This window comes from Panthera onca, chromosome C1 (genome assembly GCF_046562875.1).
Source record: "Panthera onca isolate mPanOnc1 chromosome C1, mPanOnc1 haplotype 2, whole genome shotgun sequence".
In the NCBI taxonomy this organism is placed as follows: Eukaryota; Metazoa; Chordata; class Mammalia; order Carnivora; family Felidae; genus Panthera; species Panthera onca.
The window spans coordinates 179,734,345-179,750,870 of NC_138346.1; the positions used below are offsets into that span (position 1 = coordinate 179,734,345).

General features: G+C 39.7%; 1 protein-coding gene across 3 annotated transcripts in view; it reads right to left on the reverse strand.

Moving 5' to 3' along the window:
* The window catches only part of ZFYVE9 (zinc finger FYVE-type containing 9), a 219,099-nt gene extending 203,994 nt beyond the window's left edge, over nt 1-15,105 (reverse strand). For all 3 annotated transcript variants that reach the window (XM_060624561.2, XM_060624560.2, XM_060624559.2), the window contains exon 1: nt 14,806-15,105. The gene's annotated coding sequence lies outside the window, so the exon portion shown is untranslated. The remainder of the gene's footprint in view (nt 1-14,805) is intronic.
* Between the last annotated feature and the right edge of the window lie 1,421 nt (nt 15,106-16,526).

Here is a 16,526-nt window from a genome sequence, read left to right on the forward strand (position 1 = left end):
GCTAACTGGTCAGAGCCCTTCAAGGAAAAAGTCTATACAATTATTACAAGAAGTTATGGGTGGAGGCAAATGAATGCACATATGGGAGTGCATAAAGTGTGAAAATTCTTTTCACGTGTTAATGTCCCCCAGAAAGCATCCAATATAGAAGAGACACTGAATAACCAAATAAACAAAATGACTCAGAGAGTTGACATTAGCCACCCAGGAAATGGCATGATGGGGATATGAATAAAGGAACCAGTGTGGCAGAAAGAAGCAAAGGAAGGCTGAACTCCCATTTACCAAGGCCCAATCAGTCTACCAGCCCCTCTGAACATCCAACCTATGAGTAACAGAGACAAACACTGAGCCTCCAATATAGCACTGTGCCTCAAGCTCATCAACCACACACCACATCGTATTCCTTCCATCTTGGAAAGGCCAGCAGTTGATCCCCACAGGCATTCAATAGATACTTATTCCAGGTATGGGTTCTTCTTTTCTGTCCACAGACCCCCAGCCACACCACTAGAGAAGGGCTTACAGAGTACCTGATCCACAGACATGGAGTCCCATATAACATAGCGTCCAACCAAGGGAACGAATTCACAGTGAAGGAATTGTGGCAATGGGCCCATAACCAGGGGCTCTAGTGGTCTTATCACATAACAGCACCATACAAAATCATCCAGCCTTATAGAGTACTAAAATGGCCTACTGAAGACACAGATGATATACCAGCTCAGAGACAAGGATGCAGTATATGCACTGATTCAGAGCTATGCTCCTAGTAGAAAGAACACATGGGTCTGAGAACCAAAAGGTAGAAGGAGAAATGGCCTCCACTTACCAAAATTTCTAGTGATCTACTAGCGGACTTTGTGCTTTCCATCTTGTTAGAGATCCTGGGCATACTTTTGCCAGGAGACATGTCAAGGATCATACTGAGCTATAAATTATAGCTGGAGCCAGTGCATTTGCGACTCTTTGTGCCCCTGGACCAAGAGGCAAGAAAAGGAATCACTATCATGGCAGGATAAATTAACCTTCATCCTCAGAAGGAAGCAGGTATGCTGTTACATAATGGGAACAACAAGGAGTATGTGTGGAACTCAGATGACCCACATGGGTACCACTTGATACTCCCCTGCCCAACTGTGACTGTGATCCTTCAAAAATGACAGGTGGGTCTAGGTAAACCATCAAGACCAACAAAAATTATAGCTAATGTCAAGAGGAATTTAGACTGAATGGTGGAAGAGACCATGAGAACCACTGTGGCCCTGAGACCAGGTACACAGATGGGGACTGAAACCTGTCTCACAAACATACTTGTTTGAACTTCCCCATCAAGAAGAGAAGTCCAGGGTGCCTGGCTGGCTCCGGTTGGTGGAACATGCAACTCCTGACCTCAGAGTTGTGAGCTTGAGTCCCACATTGGGTATAGAGATTATTTAAAAATAAAATCCTTAAAAAAAGGAGAAGTCCATGGACCCCTGAAAGAACTGCTCTCAGAAAATGTTTGGAGACCTAGATCCTGCAGCACAAGAAATGGACTTGTGGCAATCACTTGGATCTCCCTTGAAGAAAGAACTTGCATGTAAGGGAGGAGGGGAACAGAGGAAGGAAGAAATGAAGGAAGGAAGGAAGAAATGAAGGAAGGAAGGAAGGAAGGAAGGAAGGAAGAAATGAAGGAAGGAAGGGAGGGAGGGAGGGAGGGAGGGAGGAAGGGAGGAAAGAAGGACTTGCAATCAGATGCAAGGAGTACTGTTAGTTAACAGCCTCCAGGTGCAGCATGTTCAGAATTCATCTCAGCTTTCCAGTTGAGGCCATACTCCTCCTGGGCAGCTCCTAGCCAGTAACAACATGGTAGGTGTACTAGAACCTGGCCATTTCTTCCCAATGCAGGACTCCTCTAACAGGTGATTTTTGCTCTGGAGCTCCCCGTTGGATTGGCTGAGTTTTTTGTGTTGGTTTTTTTTTGTTCGTGTGTTTTTGTTTGTTTTTTTTTAAGATCTGCATCAAAGACTGAGACTCTTGTAGGTCAATTCAGCTTGCGCTCCCTTTCCTTTCACAGGCATTCTATTATCTACTCCCCATAAAATCTCTTGCACTAACTCCATCTCAATATCTACTTTCCAAGGAACCAAGCCAACACACTACATAATCAGCTCTTTTACGAATCATGTCATTTAACCCATTAAAGTATTATGGCTATTCCCATTTTACAGACAAGAAAAGATCACACAGTAAAAGCAGTAGAACTAAAATTTGTACTCAGGCAATCTGACTCCAAACCCTGGGCTTTTAATCTCTATGCTAGCCAAGGCATCTTCAGATATTAAGATGAGAATAATTATTTATTTTGTACAATTTTAGGAAGCAAAACAATGAAACGATAGATATTAAAGAAAAACAACATTTGGCCAAATACAAAAGATTTTTTTGTAATAATTATCAGTCATGAACAATAGAATGAGGTCCTTCAGGAAGTAATCAGGGCCTATCACCTGAGGGTTGAAATAGTCATGGATATTTTGAGAGTGAGGCTTTATAAAACAGATAAAAGTTAACCTAGATCAGTAAAAGATGTACTACTAAGTATTATGTGCAAAAAAAAGGTCCCCAGCCAATAAGTTGGGTAATATACTGCTGAAGAAAGTTAAACCAGTTTCTTTACTTTTACTTCTAAGTTTTTAAAAATACTAAAGTGTATTTATAAATCTCTATCTGAGGGCTATAGTATGCTGAAAAAAACAAACTTCTCTAACTAAAGGACATTTCCTTGCTCCTGGCCTAGGATGATTTAGTCCCAAACTCAAAATTCACTGATCTAAGGTCTCCAGAAGCTAACAAGGAAACGAATGACAATTTTCTATGCTGGTTAACAATTTTCCACCTAGTCAAACCATCACCCGTCTATATGTCAATATAAGCATCTCTAATACCTTGAGGGTAGAAAGGGTATATAAAAGTTTTGTCACTAAGAGGTATTTCATCCTTTTTGAATGCAAAATATGCCCTCCTTTGCTTTATCAACAAACTCTGAAGATCTACAATAATGGGTTCACATTTTAATTACTGAATTCTCACTTTATGAACAATATGAAAGCTATAATTATTTCAAGTGTGCTACTGATGACCTGGTTATTTTCATATAACACAGCTCTAGGTGCATTTTTCTCAAACACATTATACACCATCACAAGAAAGGACAGAAGAATGGGGGTAACAGGTAGGGAGGAGGAGGCATCAGTTACAAACTACTCAGCCAGCTAATTCCCAGAGTTTCTATGTTTTCATTTAGAAATATATTCTCTTTACTTAGTACAGGGGAAACTTTTATGGAAATTACAATCCCTTAGTCTTAATTCTCCTGTTTTCCTTAGCCACCACCCATACCTCATCGTCCCCTATTCTGGTTCTTCATTACTGATACTGTCATCATTGCCTGGAGCTGTCCGTATGCCATCTTTTCATTCAGTTCTTTAGAAACTTGAATAGAATATTAAATGTGGAAGGGGCATTAACATCTAGCCCACCACTCATTTTCAGATCAGAGAAATGAGGCCCAGAGATCAGTTATTATATTTTTCTAACAGCAAAGCAGGCATTTAACTACTTCAAAAATACATATATGAAAGCTGAAATTCCTAAAATATATGCACATACACATCTTTTTCTTACACAAAATGCTACATGCCAATAGCATACTTCAAAGGCAAATACCACCAAAGTCCATCAACTAGAGTTGAGCTCTGCTAATAATAAATACTTCCTAAAGCACTATGAAAAATCTTAAGATAAACAAATACAGAATACATGGAGAGGTTCACATGATGAAAAAGAGTGGACTCTGTAGTCAGAGATATATGGTTTGAATCATGGATGTGGGCTTAGGAAAGTCAATAAAAATCCCCATGCCACAGTTCCCTCAGCTATAAAACATGCATGACACTATGAATATTATAGGATCATTTTAAGAATTAGAAATGACATACATGAAACACCTAGCAGAAAGATGGCACACAGTGGTCTATAAAGTTTTTATATTATACAAGTAATATAAGGTAAAAGAAATTAAGAAAAACTCCATAAACCTGGAATCTTTAAAGGACTGGATAGTGGGGCATGCAGAAACAAGTGAGGAACAACGATGTTGGAACCAAATCATGAAGGGCTGTGCCACGTTAAAGAATCAAAAAAAAAAAATCTCAACCTTTATTTCTAACAACTGATAATCAATTTATTAAAAAGGCTGATTTAAGCATCTGTAATAGTGACTTCGACATTGACTCCTGGCTCAATACTGATGAAAGTAATTTGTTTAACAATCTCAGAACTGGGCACCTGGGTGGCTCAGTCAGTTGAGTTCCTACTTTTGATTTTGGCTCTTGGTTTGGCTCAACCTGTCTCATGGTTGGTGAGAACAAACCCCACCTGAGGCTCTGTGCTGACAGCACAGAACCTGCTTGGAATTCTCTCTCGTGCGCTCTCTCTCTCTCTCTCTCTCTCTCAGGTCCTCCCTTGCTCTCTCTCAAAATAAATACATAAACTTGGTGGGGGGGGGGGTAAAAAAAATCTCAGAAGGACTGAGCAAACCAATGAGTCACCTGTGGATCCTCATCTTCAAACAATCCCACTTCTTAGAACCTTCACCACAAGGAAGTATTTCTTATAGTGATTCTCAGAGTCTTAGTGGGCATCTGAACCAGTCCTTTCACGATTCTTTTCCTTTGTGCCTCTCTGATCAAGTCAGCACATACCTTCTCCAAAGACTTTTCATATTGTGGCTGGTTAGAGTAATTCTAATTCATTGAATCACCACCTCCAATTCCACAGGTATCTTCTCAGTGTTTTTAAAAGACATGGTTGCAGTGTGGCTTCCTGACAGACTTGTTCTTCGGCAAGAGCAAACAGTGGTGAGTCAGGAGCAGGAGCCCAGAGCTCCACTGTAGCTGCGATCGCATCTTCCTCCCAGAGTTCAACTTTGTTGTTTAGACGTTGAGCAAAAACTTCCAAGAGTTGATCTCATAATTTCAAAAACAGTTTACTTCAGCTACTAATTAAAAACAAAAACAAAAAACCTATGGGCAGTTATTACATCACCAGAATCACTAAAAGATTTAGATGATGTATTCTGAAATTTTAAGGTTTTTCTCAAACCGGCAGTGTTTGGCTTCAATTGCTTTTTAGGAGTTATTTCTCTGGATCAACTGAAAATGAAAAATGGAGACTAAAATTTACATAAGCCCTGACAGAATGTTTTCACAAAATTTTGATACTGCTTGCTCTTTATTTTAGTGAGGAGAATTTTGAGATAGGCTGTGCTCTGCTTAGATATAATAACAAAAACATAAAAGTTTGGCAGATGAACTACCAAACTGTAACCATGAAAGGTTAGAAAAGAACCATCCTACAGGGGCACGTGGACTGGCTCAATCAGTGGAGCATGCAACTCTTGATCTTAGGGTTGTGAGTTCAAGCCCCACAACGGGTGTAAAGATTACACCATGTTGGTTGTAGAGGCTGCTTAAAATCTTTAAAAAAAAGAAAAAGAAAAAGAAAAACACCTTAAAAAAAAAAAGAACCATATTACAAACAGAAACGCATACCTCTTCATTAATCCTACCTAAAAGGCTCCAGATCTGTTGCTTTTTGTAGTTTTATATAGAAATTATGACATTCAAAAAAACTAAATGGGGCGCCTGGGAGGTTTAGTCGGTCTGTTAAGTGTCCAACCATGATCTCACGGTTCGTGGGTTGGAGCCCTGCATCAGGCTGACAGCTCAGAGCCTGCAGCCTACTTGGGATTGTGTGCCCCTCTCTCTGTCCCTCCTCCGCTTGTGCTCTGTCTCTCTAAGATAAACATTACAAAACAAAAGACTGTAAAACAAACCAGTGGAGGCCTTTCAGCTCACTAACTTGAAAGTCAGCATTAAATTCTTTTAATGTTTATTTTATTTATCATTTATTTTTATTTTTTAATTTACATCCTGGTTAGTTAGCATACAGTGCAATAATGATTTCAGGAGTAGAATCCAGTGATTCATCCCCTACATATAATACCCAGTGCTCATCCCAACAACTGTCTTCCTCAATGTCCCTTGCCCACTTAGCCAACCCTCCACCCACAACCCCTCCAGCAATCCTCAGTTTGTTCTCTGTATTTAAGAGTCTCTTATGGTTTGTCCCCCTCCCTGTTTTTATATTACTTTTGCTTCCCTTCCCCTATACTCATCTGTTTTGTATCTTAAATTCCACATACAAGTAAAGTCATAAGACATCTGTCTTTCTCTAATTTCACTTAGCATAATACACTCTAGTTCCATCCATGTTGTTGCAAATGGCAAGATTTCACTCTTTCTGACTGCCAAGCAATACTGCATTGTGTGCGTGTGTGTGTATATATATATACGTGTGTGTGTGTGTGTATATACACACATACCACGTCTTCTTTATCCATTCATCTGTCAATGGACATTTGGGCTCTTTCCACACTTTGGCTATTGTTGATAGTGCTGCTATAAACATTGGGGTGCATGTGCCCCTTTGAAACAGCATACCTGTATCCTTTGTATAAATACCTAGTAGTGCAATTACTGGGCTGTAGGGTAATTCTATTTTTAATTTTTTGAGGAACCTCCATACCATTTTCCAGAGTGTCTGCACCAGTTTGCATTCCCACCAGCAGTGCAAGAGTTCCCTTTTCTCCACATCCTTGCCAACATCTGTTGTTGCCTGAGTTGTTAATTTTAGCCATTCTGACAGGTGTGAGGTGGTATCTCATTGTGGTTTTGATTTGTATTTCCCCAATGATTGAGCATTTTTTCATGTGTCTCTTAGCCATCTGGACGTCATCTTTGGAACAGTGTCTATTCATGTCTTCTGCCCATTTCTTCACTGGATTATTTGTTTTTTGGATGTTGAGTTTGATAAATTCTTTATACATTTTGGATATTAACCCTTTATCTGATAAGTCATTTGCAAATATCTTCTCCCATTCCGTTGGTTGCCTTTTAGTTTTGCTGATTGCTTCCTTTGCTGTGCAGAAGCTTTTTATCTCGATGCAGTTCATTTTTGCCTATGAGCAAAATGTCTCTGGAGATGTGTTGAGTAAGAAGTTGCTGCGGCTGAGGTCAAAGAGGTTGTTGCCTGCTTTCTCCTCTAAGATTTTGGTGGCTTCCTGTTTTACATTTAGGTCTTTTATCCATTTTGAGTGTATTTTTGTGTACAGTGTAAGAAGCGGCCCAAGTTCATTCTTCTGTATGTCGCTGTCCAGTTTTCCCAACACCATTTGCTGAAGAGATTGTCTTTATTTCATTGGATATTCTTTCCTGTTTTGTCAAAGATTAGTTGGCCATATGTTTATGGGTCCACTTCTGAGTTCTCTATTCTGTTCCATTGATCTAAGTGTCTATTTTTGTGCCAGTACCATATTGTCTTGATGGTGACAGCTTTGTAATACATCTTGAAGTCCAGGATTGTGATACCTTCACCTTTGGTTTTCTTTTTCAAGATTGCTTTGGCTATTCAGGGTCTTTTCTGGTTCCATACAAATTTTAGGACTATTTGTTCTAGCTCTGTGAAGAATGCTGGTGTTATTTTAATGTTTATTTTTATTTTTATATTTAATATTTTGTTTTTAAAATATCATAATATTATATGTTAATTAATTATATTATAATATGTAATCTTTTTATGTTAATATTTATTTTTGAGAGAGAGAAAGAGAAAGACAGAGCACAAGAGGGGGAGGGGCAGAGAGAGAGGGAGATAGAATCCAAAGCAGGCTCCAAGCTCTGAGCTGTCAGCCCAGAGCCCAATGTGGGGCTCGAACCCATGAACCATGAGATCATGACCTGAGCTGAAGTCAGATGCTTAACCATAAAAGTCAGCATTAAAGGACCTAAAAGCGATCCTAATCAAGTGGGAAAATACTGTGGGAAATCCACTGTATGTAAAATGAAGGTCCAAAACTTGCACTTTGTTTGCTCAAACAATAGCTCCCTGCAGTATTTCCTAACTAGTTTGAAAAAATTTTTAAAAATGTTAGCAAGTCATTATTGCTGACTTTGAACTATGTCCTACAAAATCTCATAAAAAAGCTTTAATATCTTTCATGTGAACAGACAATAGAGGACCATACTACGTAAAAGAATAAAGAATAGGGGTGCCTGGCTGGCTCTGCCCATGGAGCATGCAACTCTTGAACTTGGGGTTGTAAGTTCGAGCCCCATGTTGGATGTAGAGATTACTTAAAAATAAAATCTCAGAGGGAGGGGGACAATAACTAAACTGTATTTATATAGAATTATATATCATGGAGAGGTAATGGCAATCCTAAAAATCAGACCGGAGTGCTTAGAAATGTTAATGGGTAAATACGCTATTGGACTCTATCTTTTTAGAAACATTTTAGCAGTGAAAGGAAAGCTAAACATAAGATTTACAACTGCTTTTTGTTAAGAAATATTCTTAGAAGACAACCTTTCAGTTGGAAGTCCCCATACCACTGTCCCCACTACCACCCAAAGTGGTTAACCAGTTCCATCAAGTTCAGTATTTACTAAACAGAAAACTAGAAAGTTCACAGCTTTTATCCTCAAGCCAAAAAGACTCCTTATCCTCAAAGAATCTGGCAATGTATCTGCAAGTAAAAACTTGAACAATTTACCTAATGACTGTAAATGAAAGTTACAATCCTCAAATAGAGACTTAACTTACCACTTCACACCCACTAGGATGGCTCTAATCAAAGAGACAGATAATAACAAGGGTTGGTGAGGATGTGCAGAAACTGGAACCCTCCTACACTTCTGGTGGGAATGTAAATTGGTGGGGTTCCTCAAAAAGGTTTGAACAAAGTTATCTTTTGACTCTGGCAATACAACCCTAGGTATGTACATGAAATGTTCATAGCAATATTATTCATAACAGCCAAAAGAAAAAAATAACCCAAACTGATGAAGTTGGATAAATAAAATGTGGTATATCCATATAATGGAATACTATTCAGTAGCATAAAGAAATGAAGTACTGATACACGCTACATGGACAAACCCTGAAAACATTATGCTAAAGGAAAGAAACCAGTCACATATCCTATGATTCCATTTATATGAAATATAAATCCATATGGGCAGAAAGTACATTAGTGGTTGCCAAGGGCTGGGTAGATTGGGAGGAAATGGGGAGTGATTTCTTTCTGAGGTGATAAAAACGTCTAAAATTACATAATGGTGATATCTGCATAATGCCAAATATACTAACAGCATTGAACTGTACACTTTAAATGGGTTGATTGTATAGTATTTCAATTATATGTCAATAAGGCTGCTATTAAAAAAAAGGGTCTTGCCTAATATTTTAAATTTAATTGAAATATATATATTCTTCACTTTGTATCTTAAACTTAGTATTATTTCTCTAAACTTAATATTATTTCAAACAGCCAGAAGAACCCAGGACTGAATATACCCAAACTTTTCCTAATTGGTGAAAAATTCTAGACTAATTTTACCATTTCCTTAGGTCTTACTTCTTAAGACTCCTTCCCTCAAAAGGCACTACATTTTCATTTAAATTTAATTAATCCTTAAAACCTAGGGCATGAATTCACTACTTCTGTATTTTAAAAAAATGCAACATAACTACCATTATAAATATTAAGTCACATATCCTCAAGCATATATTATGATAAATAATCAGAAAAAAGGTAAGTCACTACAGAATTATCAATTAAAGAAACTATTATAGTCCAAAGCCTTGGACCACAAAAGCATTTTTTAAGCTTAAAAAACGAGTGTAAGAATTTTCAACTAAAAGATAATTTACAGAAAAAAATTTAATATTTTTACAAATAGTTCTATAATATAAAATCCAAATGCCTCAAGATACTCATCAACATGAATTAAGTTCTCCTTCTCCCTTGCCCAATATGAATTCAACAACTTTTTCTTGATATCAACATGTCCAGAGATTTCCTCTTTACCTTATTTTATTAAAGGCTATCAAGAAAATATTTCATAAATACAAAACATTATATACTGTCCTCATTTTTCCAATAGTTCAGCTCTGGAAATGAGCTATTTATAATAATTCAAAAGAAAAAAAAATTAGGTACCACTTAATATGTAAAATAGGAAATACTTTTATAAACAGTATTTTCAAATTGTTTCATTAAATAACATTTATTTATAAAGCATAAAGCATTCCACTAACTATGCCATTAAAATGCATAAAATGCGCATCTGGGTGGCTCAGTGGTGAAGCGTCTGACTCTTGATCTCCGCTCAGGTGGTGATCTTATGATACGTGAGTTCGAGCCCCACACTAGGCTCTGCACTGCAGAGCCTGCTTGGAAGTCTCTCTCCCTCTCTCTCTCTCTCTACCCCTACCCATGTGCTCTCTCAGAATAAATAAATAAATTTTAAAAATAAAATAAAATACTAACTCTACTGACACCCTGGTTTCTCCTTAATTTAGCAGTCTTATTCATAATTCAAATTGATCATACTGACTTTATTTCCTGGTTGTAAACTATATAAATAGTGATCTTTCAAACAGAAATAAACAAGAAGTATATTTTCCACTTTCAGGGTAACAATGATTTGCCAAGATTCATAGAACTAAATTACAGTTCTGATTTATACCTTATATCATTTAATCCTCACAATAATTCTGTAAAATGGGTATTATCAGCTTCATTTTATAGAAGAATAATTGAGGCATATAAGAAATGTGTCCAGGGTCCTGCAGGTTATTAGAAAAGACTAGATCCCATATCTGACAGGTTATAAAAATCTAGATCTAATCTACTACAGTTTATAAGGAAAAGCCTATGTTTTGAAGATTCTTCAGTTTTTAAATAATGTAAGTTTAATTAAGTGATATCATTTGTTGAAAACGAAGTATATGAACTATTTCTATTCAATAACTGTCACCATTTATCTTTCGTTGATGATTATATACTAAGAATGTTGCTCTATATAGTGCAATGCAGCTACACACACAAGTAAAATAAAAAATCATGTAAAACTCTGAAAATAATGGAAAATGAATAAAACTCAGATAATGTAACAAGCGTACTCTATACAAAGAGAATAGCTCATTTATTCAGTAAAAATGAAAGGAGAAATATGTATAATTAAGATCAAAATTGTTTTCTGTCAAAAAAATTTTTTTTAATTTTTTTTTTTTAACATTTATTTATTTTTGAGACAGAGAGAGAGAGAGCATGAACAGGGGAGGGTCAGAGACAGAGGGAGACACAGAATCTGAAACAGGCTCCAGGCTCTGAGCTGTCAGCACAGAGCCCAACGCGGGGCTCGAACTCACGGACCGCGAGATCATGACCTGAGCCGAAGTCGGACGCTTAACGACTGAGCCACCCAGGCGCCCCTCTATCAAAAATTTTTAAGAATTCCAAACGTAGACTCATTCTTTAAAAAAATTAAGGCTACCATGTTTTAACTCACATAGAAATTCCAAAGCCTAATTTTTGTTTTTGTTTTTCCCAAAAAGAGGAATGGATGTGAACATTTATTGGATACCTTCTATGAGACAGACGCTGAGCTAATTGCTTTTTATTATTTTTATCTCATGGAACCAGTTCTACCTCCCTGTGATGGATACTATTACTCCAATTATTACCACACAAGAAGAAACTCAGGATCTAAATGTCACACCACTCAGAGTTGCAGTAAGGATTCCTGCCCACATGTGACTCCATACTCTGCACCACATCATGCAATTGACAAGCGTAATACACCCCTCTCCCCGTGGGACCCACACACCATCCCTTTAGGAACATAAGATTTTAAGTTAAAATCCAGGCAATTAGCTCTTAAACAAGCTTTGTGCCTTGCAACTCTTCTGTGGCCAGCACATAACAGGTGCCAAATAAAAGTTTACTGAATGGGATGAACACCAGTAGCTTAGTAACAGAAGAAAAAAAATAGGATCATTTTCATTCATTCTTTCTAAGGGAGTTAATCTACAACTACTGGTTACCAGGCAAAATATACAATTTTCTCCTTACAGAATAAAACACTGAATCAGGAATTAAAAGAAAAGGCAATCACCATATATAAAAATTATTAAAGTTCTTAATATTATATTCTTATATATTAATATAAGAATAAGAATAAAGGGGCGCCTGGGTGGCGCAGTCGGTTAAGCGTCCGACTTCAGCCAGGTCACGATCTCGCGGTCTGTGAGTTCGAGCCCCGCGTCAGGCTCTGGGCTGATGGCTCGGAGCCTGGAGCCTGTTTCAGATTCTGTGTCTCCCTCTCTCTCTGCCCCTCCCCCGTTCATGCTCTGTCTCTCTCTGTCCCAAAAATAAATTAAAAAAAAACGTTGAAAAAAAAAAAAAAGAATATAATATTAAGAATATTAATATTCTTAAAGGACAAGATATTGGATTAAACATTAGAAGGCTTAAAGAGAGAGCTAGCATGTTATACTCAATTACAACTCCTGTTTGATCCTGCCTTGTAACAGTTAAACATGTTCTGCTTCCAAAGTTGGCTAGTTGCTAGCAGTGACCATGGTCATTTTTGTGTTTCTTAGAACATCAAAGATAGGACCTGGCACTTAATATTAATAGCTAAAATTTTATAAAGATATTCTACAAATTACAAAACTTTTTCAGATGAATTTACTCTAAAAGCCTTGCAAGGTAAGTATAATAACTATCTGCATCTTATAGACAATGTCTTCAAAGTCCAAGGAGAGATCAAATGCCAACGTAAGTGGCTAGGTATCCTTCTATAACACCACATCTACCAGAAAAATCTCTCAATATATGTTAATTGAATCACTATCCCTTGAAATATCATTTTCCTTTCTAATATTGTAACAACATTATCTGTTGCTATGAGGAATGATTGTAATGCTGCTTAACACTGATAGCTTTGCTAGAAAACAGATACTGTCATTAGCCTTGGCAAGGTTAGTTAAGCTTTAACTTATTATATCAGTGATTCTCAAACTTTAGTAGGACTAAGAATTGGGGAGCTTGATAAAAATAAATATCCCTGGACTACCATCATCCCTAGAAATTGTGATTCAAGGGACCAGGAATCTGCATACTTTAATAAGCACTCTCAGCTGATTGTAATGTTGGTAATCTTTAGAAACACATTGAGAACTGAACTAGACTTTTTGAAACTTAAACTACCCCCCCCCCCCCCGGCAATTTTTTTTTTAATCAGGCCAAGTTTTTACAGTTATAAACATTTAAGCAAAACCTTAACAGAAACAATCCAAGGCCAGCGCATCTAACTAACAGAACAGGTCCTCAAAAGTGTTTACTACACCAAACCTCCCTAGACTTCAGGAGCTTCCCATGCTGCACAGGAGGTAAATCAGGGGTCTTTTAGACAGTTACCCATGTTATTCTGTTTAAATTGATGAATTCAACTATGACTGCAATGTAATTTAGTAAAACATTTTTATAGGTCTTAAACAAATGACTGGGTGTTAAACAGTAAAATCAAACAGTTAACTAACCTGGTAGACAGAAATAATAATAACTAAATAGTAATAACTTGAATAATTAATAATTAAATTAATCATAAATCGATAATTTTAAAGTCGCCAACAATACAAGCCCATTTAAAACTATAAATGACCATCAAAATGTACTAACTGTAAGATAATGGGTGACTTTTCCCTCACTATTAAATATTTATTGAGAGTTGACACGGTACGATCCTGTACTTTCCGAATTTCCTACAATAAGCATATTTATTTTATTCATGATTATGAAAGTTTCAGAAGTACTTATTAATCCTACAACCTTCATATACATAATAGGAAAACAAGAAAAACCTGTAATCATATTGATCGATCATAAACCATAAACACCCCAAACACCTGACTTAAGTTATCAAACTGTAATCATCACTTCCTTTTTTTCACATTAATACCGAGCAAATTACTTAACTTCTAAAACTTAGAATATGTTCCATTTCCATCAGTATCTGTTACTAAGATAGCACGACTTTTTAAAATTCTCTTGTCATCCAGTCTATGGATCTATTTAGGTGTAACATTTTTAAACCTAGAACTGAGGTATTAAGATATTTACACTCTTTTATTGGGGAGAAAGGGAACAGACCCTTGTTTAAAAACCAAAAAGATATTTTTGTAATTGTATTTATGTAGGAAACTTAGCGCAAAGCTAGGATAGGGCTTTCTCTAAGGCAGACCACTCTCAGGGGCAAAATGTAATAGAAGCGGCAGGGATGAGCTACCTGCAGGTGATGAAATTTCAGCTCAAATAAAGCGCAAACGGTTGTTTTCAACCCAGTCAGATCCGTGAATGACACTCGGGAGTACCAAGGGCTCTCAGGGCCCCGCACTTTCCGCACTCCAATTCTCACCAGCCCTCCCACCCCTCCCCCCGGGACTCTGCGGGACTCGCTACCGGGGCGCGGAAAAGCCGAGGCTGTTTGCAAACAGGCGTCCTCTGCCTCCCTCCTGATGTACGTGCCGGGCCCGGGGTAAGAGGCTGCGCTCGGCCCGGGTCCGGGGCCAACCCGAAAGGTGCCAGTGCCGCCGCCAGCAGTGCCGCTCCACACACACCGGGCCGCGCAGGAACCGAGGCCAGGCGAGAGCTTCCCGGCGGCGCGGGGCCTACTCACCCCCACGCGCCTCCCGGGGGACGCGGAGAAGGGTTGAGGGCCCAGAGCCGCGGGGTGGGGGAGGGGGCCGCAGCGGCAGGACGCCCCGTCCGCCCGGCCCGAAGGCTGCTGCCAGGGCCCTTCCCCGTGGCGGAAGGCCAGCGAGCCCGGGACCGCGCCGCGCCACACTCACCTCGAGCAGTGGCCGCCGCCGCCTCAGCATGGCCGAGGGGGTCGTCCCTAAGCCGACAGCCTCCTCCGGAGGGCACCGGCGCGGCCCCAGGCGCCGCTGCGAAGCCTCCCGCTCCTGAAAGGGCTGTGGTCACCGCTGCTGCTAAGGCCCAGCGCCCGCCGAGCCGCATCGGGCTCCGGGACCGCCGCAGCCACGCGGATCCCGGAGGAGCGCCGCTGAACCGGGCCGGGGGCTCAAGGCTGCGGCGGGACGACCGAGGTGCTGCAGGCGGGGATCCTCGGCGAAGCCTCCAGCGTCGCCGTGGCCGCTCCTGCCGCCGGCGCCGCTGGGCCACAGCGCCCCCTGGACCCCACGCCCGGCTACGGCGCCGGGACTGCGGCGGCCGCCCGGGCACGAGCCGCAGGGAACGCGGGGGAGCGCGGCCTGGGGATGGCGGGGGCCTAGCGCTCGCTGCGCTGCCCTCGGTCCCCGGCCCGCCCCCGACGATTCCTCCTTGGAGGCAGAAGCCCTTCGATCCCCACCGACCGTGGCGAGCCCCCGCCCCACTCCCAGCCCTCAGGCCCTGAGCGCCTTTGCACCTTTTCCTTCTCTCCAGAAGGTACGTGAACGTTTCTGTCGCTCGGACGTTCACCTGAGAGCAGGAGGTGAGGGAATATGCTCGTTTTCATCTCTCATGATTCAAGAGGGATCTCTTCTAATCCCTTCAGTGTGTCTGGGTGTAACAAGAGCGACCCAGAACCAACCTTTTACACACACATACACACACACACACACACACACACACACACACTCCTTTCGCAAAACAGATGAAGGAATTGTCTTTGACCTTAACTTTTTTTGGATTTACTGTGCTGATCGTTACAGAAATGTCCTACAGATACTAAATCCTTAATCCCAAACCGCCCCCAAAATTAGAAAAAAATAATATGCCGAGCAAGAGAATAGCCAACGGGTTGTCCTGAAATTCATAAACAACTTAAAGGTAAGAAAAAACCATCCATCTTTTCTAACGAACCCCCTCCCCCACCTCTACCTCTACTCTTTCATCCCAACCCCTGCCAAATCCCAGGTAAGGCTCTGAAGGAAGGAAATTGTTACTGAGCGGGGACTGTGGAATCATTCTGTTTACATATACCCCATATTCGATCCCATTCAAGCTCTAGAATGCAAGCCTCAGAACCAAAAACAATAGAAACAAAAAGACCGTTAGAAGGGAAATAAGTAGGGAAAGAAATTCTTCAAAACCTCTGGTCCCAAATTTCCCAAATAACAGTACATTATTTTATCATAGAGTGCTATAGTAGAATGAACAGGGACTTTGGTGGTGGACTGTTCCTGATCCTACCAATTCCAGCTCTGTCATGGTTAGCTTTATGACCCTGGGCAAGTTACATAATATTTCGGAACCTGGGTTTTCTAATGCCTGCCTTGCTGCTTGTTGTGAAAACTGGAGATAATTTATGTGAAAGAACTGGCCTAGAGAAGATACTCAATAAATGTTAGTTCCAATTATTGTTGGTTCCAAAACACACTTTCAGTCTTTCTTAGATTCAAGATTGTTCTCATCTGTGTTCTTTCTCTCTTAATCTCTGTATGTAAATATATTCCTATCAAAAGATGAGTGCATCAGAAAAGAAAAAAAAAATGGATGCATTGTTCTTTATCATCCCTGGTCTGGGTAAAATTTTCCTAATGGATTTATATAACATAACTCTACTGTG